This window comes from Rattus norvegicus, chromosome 2 (genome assembly GCF_021556685.1).
Source record: "Rattus norvegicus strain SHRSP/BbbUtx chromosome 2, alternate assembly SHRSP_T2T, whole genome shotgun sequence".
Lineage (NCBI taxonomy): Eukaryota > Metazoa > Chordata > Mammalia > Rodentia > Muridae > Rattus > Rattus norvegicus.
The window spans coordinates 20,768,294-20,777,705 of record NC_141535.1 but is presented as its reverse complement, the minus strand read 5'-3'; positions in this window follow the sequence as shown (position 1 = coordinate 20,777,705).

Genomic DNA, 9,412 nt, shown 5'->3' with positions numbered 1-9,412 from the left:
TCTTTGCTTTCAGGTGTGTCATCATACCTGGGAGATGAGCTTTCTCCAGCAGGATCAGTGTCAGAAGGTCTCTGTTCCTGTGCCCTGAGAGTTCAGGACCGGTTTTCCTTGGGGCAGGAATGTGAGCAGAAATGGTGGTGTCACCTGTGCTCTTGGGTGTGTCAGCACTTCTTAGAAATCAGGTGTTTCCCGTTGGGATCTGTGTACAGAGAGCTTGGCACTGGGTCAACTCTGGGAACCTACAATTATGTCTATTGTGAATAGACTCTTAATGTTGCAGAATAAGACTTTATCAGCAATTGGTGGGATATGAAGTGGAAATCTCTGGTTTCTTTGCAAACTCAATTTTGTTAAGTGATTTTTATTTTCTGGAAACTGTTTTGAGAGAGGATATTTTGCAGAAGCACCTACTTGGAAACAGTATAAGTAGAACCCCATAGACAGTGAAAGGACAGTCTTGCATTAGTATACCTTGCAACATTGCCCTGGTGTTCACTAGTCTTCACTTCATAGAGAGAAACATGACAAAGAACTCATGATATTTTGGTTGATTTTGCTGCATCTGCTGACTATTTCAAATTTCATGAAATCTTGTGAATTCTATTGTATTGAGCTACTGCTACTGATTCATGTTTTGTGTTTGCTATTAGAGTGGATTGCTGGGATCCTAACAATGAAGTGTGGAATTGCCTGAAAAAAACTACTTCTAAATAGGTTCACAAACTCTTTCTGCTATTAACCTTTCATCCTATCTCTCTGGTAGGTGGGCTAGAACGGAGGTCGAAACATTCTAATACCCTAAGTAAGGTATATATAGAGAAATCTAAGCCCATACAAACTATCTTTCATAATATATAATAAAAATTATATACAATAACTACAAATAAATTATAGAAAATATGATTATGAAATACTATCAGATACTATTTTTATAATGCTCTTAATTTTTCATGGATTTCCCATATTCCCAATCATATTTGAGTCTTAAATAACTGTCAGATTTATTACTGTGTTCAGCTCAGTTAACAAATTTGACATAAAATTTTATATAACTTGACATATTAATCTGAGCATTTACTAGTCTAAGGACTATATTCAATCTATGATTAAATATCTTATCCTACCTCTATATAGAGAACATTTTCTTGATGAGCAGTATTCAGATTTAGTTTTACCATTTCAAATAATTATTGAATAGTAAATTGACCAGATGTCATATACAGTTGAACTATTCTTTGATATTAGGGTTAAATTGTGTGTAAGAAAGAGGAAAAAAAAAGAACCACATTCGTCTGTGAAATACAAGAACTTTGTGTGTGTGTGTGTGTGTGTGTGTGTGTGTGTGTGTGTGTGTGTGTAATAAAAGAACAACAGGGAAGTACTGCTCTTAAAGGTTACTGGGTTTGTCTTTTTTGGTGATAACCTATTACATTGGTCAAGGGGATCTTATTCAAAACTATAATTATTAATATGGGTAGGCAGATATTTTATTTTCTAAAGAGAAATCTGGATCTACTATAAAGTTTGGCAAATAAATGTTTAGAAAAATGTCTGAAATGACTATGTGAATTTTGCTATAATAGTACAAAAACATTGCTTAAGACTCCATGTAAAAAGAATTTGAGTTAAATATCATCTAATACCAGTCTTCCACAGGATTTAATAATTTCATTTATGTAATAAGTATTTTGTGACTTATAAACAGAAATGCACAAAAACTTCTTGAGTGTCTTATTCTCAAACTGAAATTCTATCTCTGTTTCTTAGTCTGGGCATTCACTTATTAACGATGATTTAATAATTACTTGTGATAGCATGAATTTTTTACACTAAGAGTTAAAAATAATGTGGTAGATGCATCAGTCTTCACAAATAACAACCAAAGAATGAGGTAAGTGTTAAAAAGGTATTTGCAAAACTCTAAAATAATACTTACAATATGCAGGCAGATTTCCAACATTTTGATCAGCAGAGAGTAAGAGTGTGAATCTGTCATGTTTGCAGAGGAAAAGAGGAATAGGTGAGTGTGAACAGGAGGGTGAAAAAAAGCGTCTGTTCCATTAGGGGATCATGGTCAGTGAGAAAAAAATATCACGATTTCTTGAAATATATTTTATTAAGTTGATACTTTAAAAATGCTTGAGATTATAATTGAATTACATTCCCCCTTTGTCATTTTTCCTCCAAAACCTCCAATACTTCTGCTCCTGTTCTTCCTCCAATTTATTGGCTTTTCACTAATTATTATTTAATGCATATCTGTATATAGACATATATGTGTATTTTTAATATAACCTCTTTAGTCTGTATAATGTTACAATTCTGTATGTTTTCAGAATCAACTTAGGGCACTGGTATGTTTTTTTCTTTGCATGACAAACCTTCCCACCTAGCTATCCTCTAATATCTTTACTTCATTTTATAGAGTGGAGTACTCCTGGAGTTTTTTTCCACTCAGTTGTACATGTTCATCCTCATGTTGTAGATGTTTGGATGTTCCCGATGGTCAGACTTTATGAATATAATTTATAATATTATTAAATCTACAATCTTATAGCAAAGTCATTGATGCTCTTGTTATAACAATATTTCTTTCCTCTCTTTCAAAATATTCCCTGAGCCTTAGGTACAGGACAGATGTATTGATGTATCCATTGGCAATAAGGTCCACAACTGCATTTTGATTTGCTATGGTTTTCTTTAGTGGTCTCTGTCTTCTGCAAAGAGCAGTTTTCTTCATAAGTCTTCACTACACATATGTATTGATTTAAAACCTATTGAGTAACTCTTAATCCAGCAACTGGGCTGCTCTGATCGCATCCAAAGACTTTCTAGATGTAGTGAAGGTATACGCTTAGTTTACACCTTCTGAACACCATGGCTCGAATCCTTTAAATCAAATCTTTAATCCTAAAGCAATGATGTCTAATTGAAGGACAGAAAATGTAGCAAATCGTAGAGACATTTGACAGAATGAACCAGATTGGATATACCCAAATTTCAGGGGAAAAGTTATAGAAGAGCAGTGCAAGGGAGAGAGAGCCAGTTTAGTCAGTGAGTAGGGAGTCAGTACAGTGCAGGGGAGTTGAGTTCATTCATGAATTCATGAAATTCAGTGCAGGTCAGCAGAGGCAGTTGAAGTCAGAAAATAAGGAGCCAAAAGGTTAGAACAAATTGCCAGACTTTGAGGGAAAGCAGAGCAATTCAGTGAGGAGCTGACAGAAGCCAGCTCAAATCAGTTGGCTTGGAAAGAAGATTGAGCCTGAAGAGCTGAGTTGAACCAGCCAGTCAGAAATCAGAAAAAGCTATCATGGGTGAGGTCATTCAGCACTTAGTCTTTAAGATGACAGTTACATCTGGTGAGTAAAAGTGAAAGTTACAAGGGACAGATATTCTTAGATGTATGTCAGGGATTGTGTTTGCTTACTGTTTCGAAGAAGTAAAAGGTAAATCCATATTTCAGAAGACAACATGAAATTCAAAAATAGGGTCTAGGTAGCGATAAACTACGATTGTCCCAAGTGTATCCTCTGATTTAAATCTTTATGATCCTTTACAGTAGTAGATCTCTTGCTTTACAGTGCAATAGAACAAATATGAGCATATCCTTGAATGGCTTAAAAATAAATGTGATTCAGACTACAGTCATTTTATTTGTCTTTGACAATTACAAGGCTCTAAACCCTAATATATATTTTAACTGTCTACCTCCCCCATGGTTACAAATACTCACAGTTTCTCCTCACTATGTGCTCATGATCCATTTTACCTCATGGTGACTTCCTTCTTTCCCCTAATTCTTCTTCTCCTGGTCTCTCTTCTCTCCCCTCTCATCTCTACCACCAAAAACAGATAACTCAGTCTCACCTATCTCTCATCCTTCTGGTAATTGGCTGTAGCCAATTTTATTTAGACAATGGTTTAAAATTTAGGAACAACATTTGTACAACAAAAGCTGGTAAACCTGAGAATTCACTCATAGCCCTAGACCTTGCCATATAGAATTTAGCATTATAATAGATAGCAATAGAACAAACCTTATCATTAAAATATGAATATCATTCCAAAAATCACTTGTATAACAGTAATCAGCAATGGGTCTCTGATATGCAATATTTTACTGCAAAATCTTATTCATTTTGGATAAAGTTCTTTTATTAGTTATTTTATTTACATTTCAAATGCTATCCCCCTCCAGGTTTCCCCTTCAAAAACTCCCTATCCCTTCCCCTTCTGCTTCTATGAGGATGATCCCCCTTATCCCCTCTGGGCTCACCACCCTACCACAGCCCCATGCCAAGGCTTTCAACCTCTACAGAACCAAGGACCTTCCTTCCTATTTATGCCATATAAGGCAATCCTCTACTACATATGCAGCTGGAGCTATGGGTCTCTCCATGTGTACTCTTTGGTTGGTGGCTTAGTCCATGGGAGTTCTGGTGGAGTCTGGTTGGTTGATGTTGTTGTTCGTCCTATGGGGTTGAAAACACCTTCAGTTCCCTTTGTCCTTCCCCTAACTTCTCCCTTTGGATGCCCAGGCTCAGTGACATGGTTGGGTACAAACATCCCCATCTGTATTGGCCAGGCTCTGGCAAAGCCTCTCAGGTGACAGACATACCAGGCTCTGTCAGCAAGCACTTCTTGGCATCAGCAAATAGTGTCTGAGTTTGGTATCAGTAGATGGAATGGATCCCTAGGTGGGGCAGTCTCTGATAGCCTTTACTTCATTTGCTACTTCATACTTTGTCCCTACATTTTTTTGACAGGAACAATTCTGGATTAATATTTTTGACATGGGTGGGCAGCCCTATCCCTCAACCTGGAGCTGTACCTAACCTCTTGATACAATCTCTATTGATTCTCTCTCTACTTTTTGAATATTTTAGCTATTGTCATCCCTTTTGGGTCCTGGAAGTCTCATGTTTTCTTGGCATCTGTGACTTTGTAGTGATTATCCCCAGTTCTCCATCCCCCTCTCCTACACACTGCTATTAAATTTTCTGACCGTCTGTACCTCCCCGTGTCTCCTCTTACACCTGATACTGCCCCTCTTGTCCTTCCCCTTCTTATTTCCCTTTCAGCTTCTCCATCCCTCAATTACCCATGATTATTTTTTCCCCTTTCTAAGTAGGTCTGAAGCATCCACACTATGGTCTTCCTTCTTCCTGAGCTTCATATGGTCTGTGAGTTGTATCATGAATTTTCTGAGCTTTTGGCCTAAAATCCACTTATCAGTGAGTACATACCATATGTCCTTTGTAACCTGGTTTCCTCACTCAGGATGATAACTTCTACTCCCATTCATTTGCCTGGGAATACCATAAACTCATTATTTTAAATATCTCAGTACTACTCTATTGTGTAAATATACGACATTTTCTATATCCATTCCTTTGATGAGGGACATCTGGGTTGTTTCCAGCTTCTGGCTATTACAAATAAGGCTGCTATGAACAAAGTGGAGCATGTGTCCTTATTATTGTTGGAGCATCTTTTGGGTATATGCCTAGGAGTGGTATAGTTGGTTCCTTAGGTAGTACTATATACAATTTTCTGAGTTACCGCTAGACTGATTTCCAGAGTGCTTTGCCAGTTTACAATCCCTCCAGCAATAGAGGAGTGTTCATCTTTCTCTACATCTTTACCAGCAGCTGCTGTCACCTGAATTATTCACCTTAGCTGTGGGACAGTGAAAGGCATGCTGGTTCCTGATTGAGCAAAGGATTGAAAACCCTGTGACCCTGAAAGGGACACAGCAGGCAATTCACCTAACTCCTGGCAAACTAGGCCTGTCACTAGCCACAGTCCTCCATAGATTTGTGGCCATCAGTCATGAAAGGGCAATGCCCAAGCCCCTCCACAGGTAGAGGTGGCCACAGGTCAAGTAGCTTCAAGAGAGATCTCCATTATGATGAGGTACCTGAAGGCCTGGAGGCTTAACCAATAATCTTTCCTTCCCAGACACTCCTCCCTGCAAAATGTATTTAATCTTAGACCCACCCTGAGAAGAGGGGAACAGTTTTACTAATCCACCTTTTGTCATGGCAATAAATGTCTTAAAACCATGAACTGTGTCTTTTCATCAGAGTCCACTGTGGGGAGCTACAGAGGAGGCCTTCACCTACAGAGCCCCATCTAATCCCGTGTAGATATTCTCTCTGTGTTCCCAGCTGCGGTTGCCACCAAGCCAAACCTTAAGCCTCCCACAGTCTAGCCAAGAACTATCCTCAAGGGACCAGTTGGAGCTCCCCCTTTCCCCCTTTTCCCCAGACTAGAAACAGTCCCACACGCCCCAACTCCATTTTTGCTGTGTCCTCCAGCTGCCCTACAGTCTGACACCCACCCTGTGGCAAGGTGAAACTCCCTCATCCTGCCTGCACAAGCAGCCAAGCACTGAGGTGGAGCGGGCATGGGGAACCCCCAATAACCCTACGCTTTTATCCATTCTGACTGTTGTGAGGATGAATCTTGGGGTCTTTTCGATTTGTATTTCCCTGATGACAAAGAAAAGTTTTGATTTTGACTAGCTTAATTCTCTTAAGCCCCAAATGACAAAGTCAAGATTTCTGTCCTGAGACAGATGCATTTCATTTTTGGCTTTGAGGTTACAGAGCTAAAGAGATTGTGTTATTATGGAATGGGAGAAACTCTCAAATATTCTCTGCAGTTTTCTTGGAACAGAAGTTCAGACTGGATTCTGTTCTTGTGAGTATTATATATCCATTAACTTTATTTCTTTTAAAAAATTAGATGGTACAGGACATTATTACAGAATTTATACCTAAATTGACCAGAAAATGGAGTTTATAGCTTTCTTTTTTTCTTTTATGTGTGGGGTTACATGTTCAGTCACAATTAAAAAGTAGAAGTAGAACCGATTTTATTATTATTATCAGCCCTATAACTGCAATTCGAAGAATCTAAGAAAAGTCTTTACCAAAGCAAATGTTTTCATTATATGTCAGCTTGCTTTCAGACTGGCAGTATTTGCAGTTTTAATGCAGAGTCTACCCCACCTGGGGATCCACCCCATATGCAGCCACCAAACCCAGTCACTATTGCTGATGTCAAAAAGTGTTTGCTGACAGGAGCCTGGTACGGTTTATAGATTTCTTAACAATGAGAATAAGGTGCTAAAGACTCTTGATGCTTGAGAAGAAATGAAAAATTGAACTAGAAATAAAGCAGTGAATTTAAGGAGGGCCAGTGGCTACAGTGTAGAAACTGGAAAGCAACACAGTTAATCACACACACACACACACACACACACACACACACACACACACACACACACACACACAACCTTTCAGTGGGAGAGGGAGACACTTTCATTTAATCCAGAGAGATTTTTGGATAGTGCATAAGCCCAGTAAAACCAAGACTAACTTTTGCTCCTAAAGATCAATGGCATTCTAAAAGCTACAGGATAAGTTGGACCAGGCTGATTCTCCGGTGGTGACTTGTTCAAACATATGGCTCACTCTTCCAAGGGAGGTGAAGCTTAGGCAGTATTATGAACACTTCGATTAGTTTATTATTTTCTGGAGAAGGATTTGTGTTTTGGCTGACAATGTAAACAACCAATCATTTATGTCTAAATTTTATAATCCTTGATTGACTGAAGATCAGTTCACTTCTTGAGTGATTAATGGTTTCTTAATGACATAAGCAACGTCTTTAAAAATGACTTGACATTTCTTAGAAAAGGGATGCTCACAGTGGATATTAAAAAATAATAATTAACATTTGAATACTTATATTAATAACTTGAATCAGTGCATAAAATAAAACATAAGAAATATAAATATTTATGCATATTAAGTAATAGGCTCTTAAAAAACTAATTTGTTATGCATTTTAAAACATTACCTTTATGCATATGTTTATTTACTTTGGATATGTAATATAAATTTACACTTTTTTTGATTTTCTTTAAAGTTTCTCTTTCCTATATGACTTGGGCTTTGAGTTAAAAGGAATACAGCAAATCTAGCAAGTAGTAACACATGGTGATCATCCAGTGATTGAAAACAGGGGGAATAAAGGTGTTGGAGGCTTGAATAATAAGTTCCTTGAAAAAATTCTTGGGTACAAAACAGTTCTGTGAAAGACTGAGTATAACATTTTTTATCTGGTTTGATGATGATAATTTGAAAGCTTGCCCTCAGGTGCACTGACAGTAGTTGATGGTTTGGATAGTAGCTGATGACTTCCTCTTTCATGTAGACACAGAGCATACTGTTGATTCTTTCACACAGACTTTAACAAAATCCTCTTAAAGGTCAAACACTTTAACTTTGATAATTTTGTTATTGATAAAGTCTATGTGAACAGTATTATTTCCTCAAAGGACACTATTAGAGCTAAGAAAAATATTCTAATGGTTGGCAAACAGGCACATCCATGAACAGCTAGAAGTGACTTCGTGACAATCAGGCATCGTTACACCCAACACTCAGAGACACATCATCTAAGTGGGGACACGGCAGTCTCAGAGGTGACAGGATTGCTGGTATTTATGCCCTTCTTAAGTCCTCCATAATCATCATAAAATGTGATTTTAAATCTAATTCTTGCTTTTCAGGTGAGTTTGGATATCCAGTAGTTGCTTTGGTGGGAGAACTGGGCTCTGATGATGCCAAGTAGTCCTGATTTCTGTTGCTTAGGTTCCTGTACTTGCCTCTTGCCATCAGGTTGTCTCTGGTGTTAGCTTGCCTTCCTGTTCCTGAGAGTGGTTTGAACCTCCTGTCACCCTGTGTGTCAGCACTCCTGTAGACCTGTTTCCTTTCAGAAGTATCTGGGAACAGAGAGCTGTTCCTGGGTTTGTGTGTCCTGAAGCCTCCAGGTGAGTTGCTTGGAGCAGAACAGTTGGTCTTATCTCTGCTCTCAGGTGTTTCAGTGCTTCAGGCAATTGTCTTTTAGCTCTGGGTTCATACTGAAACCAGAAGGGTCCTGCTCCTTTCTGGTCCTAGGTTTTCATATCCCGAGGGCACTATGCAGGGTCCCCTTGGGCCAGAAATGTGAGGAGAAGTGGTGGTCTCCTCTGAGCTGCTCTCAGCATTGTTTGCACTTCTGACAGTCCAGCTCTCTCCTGGTAGGGATTTGGGCACAGACAGCTGTGGGAGTGGTATAGCTCTGAGCACAGCCAGAAACCGGAAATTTCCTTTCCCAGATCACTTTTGCCTTTACGTGTCCTGAGGCCACCAGGGTTGTCTTTTGGAGCAGAAGTGTTTGTCTTACCTCTGCTCTGAGGTGTGTAGTTGCTCCTGGTGACTAGTTTTCGGCTCTTGCAGCAGGCAGAAACTGGAAGGGTACTGCCGCTGACTGCTGCTACGTTCCTGTGCCCAGAGGGAACAGAAAGAAATGGGCAGGTTCCTCTTGGGCCAGGAATGTGAATAGAAGGTTTGGTCTC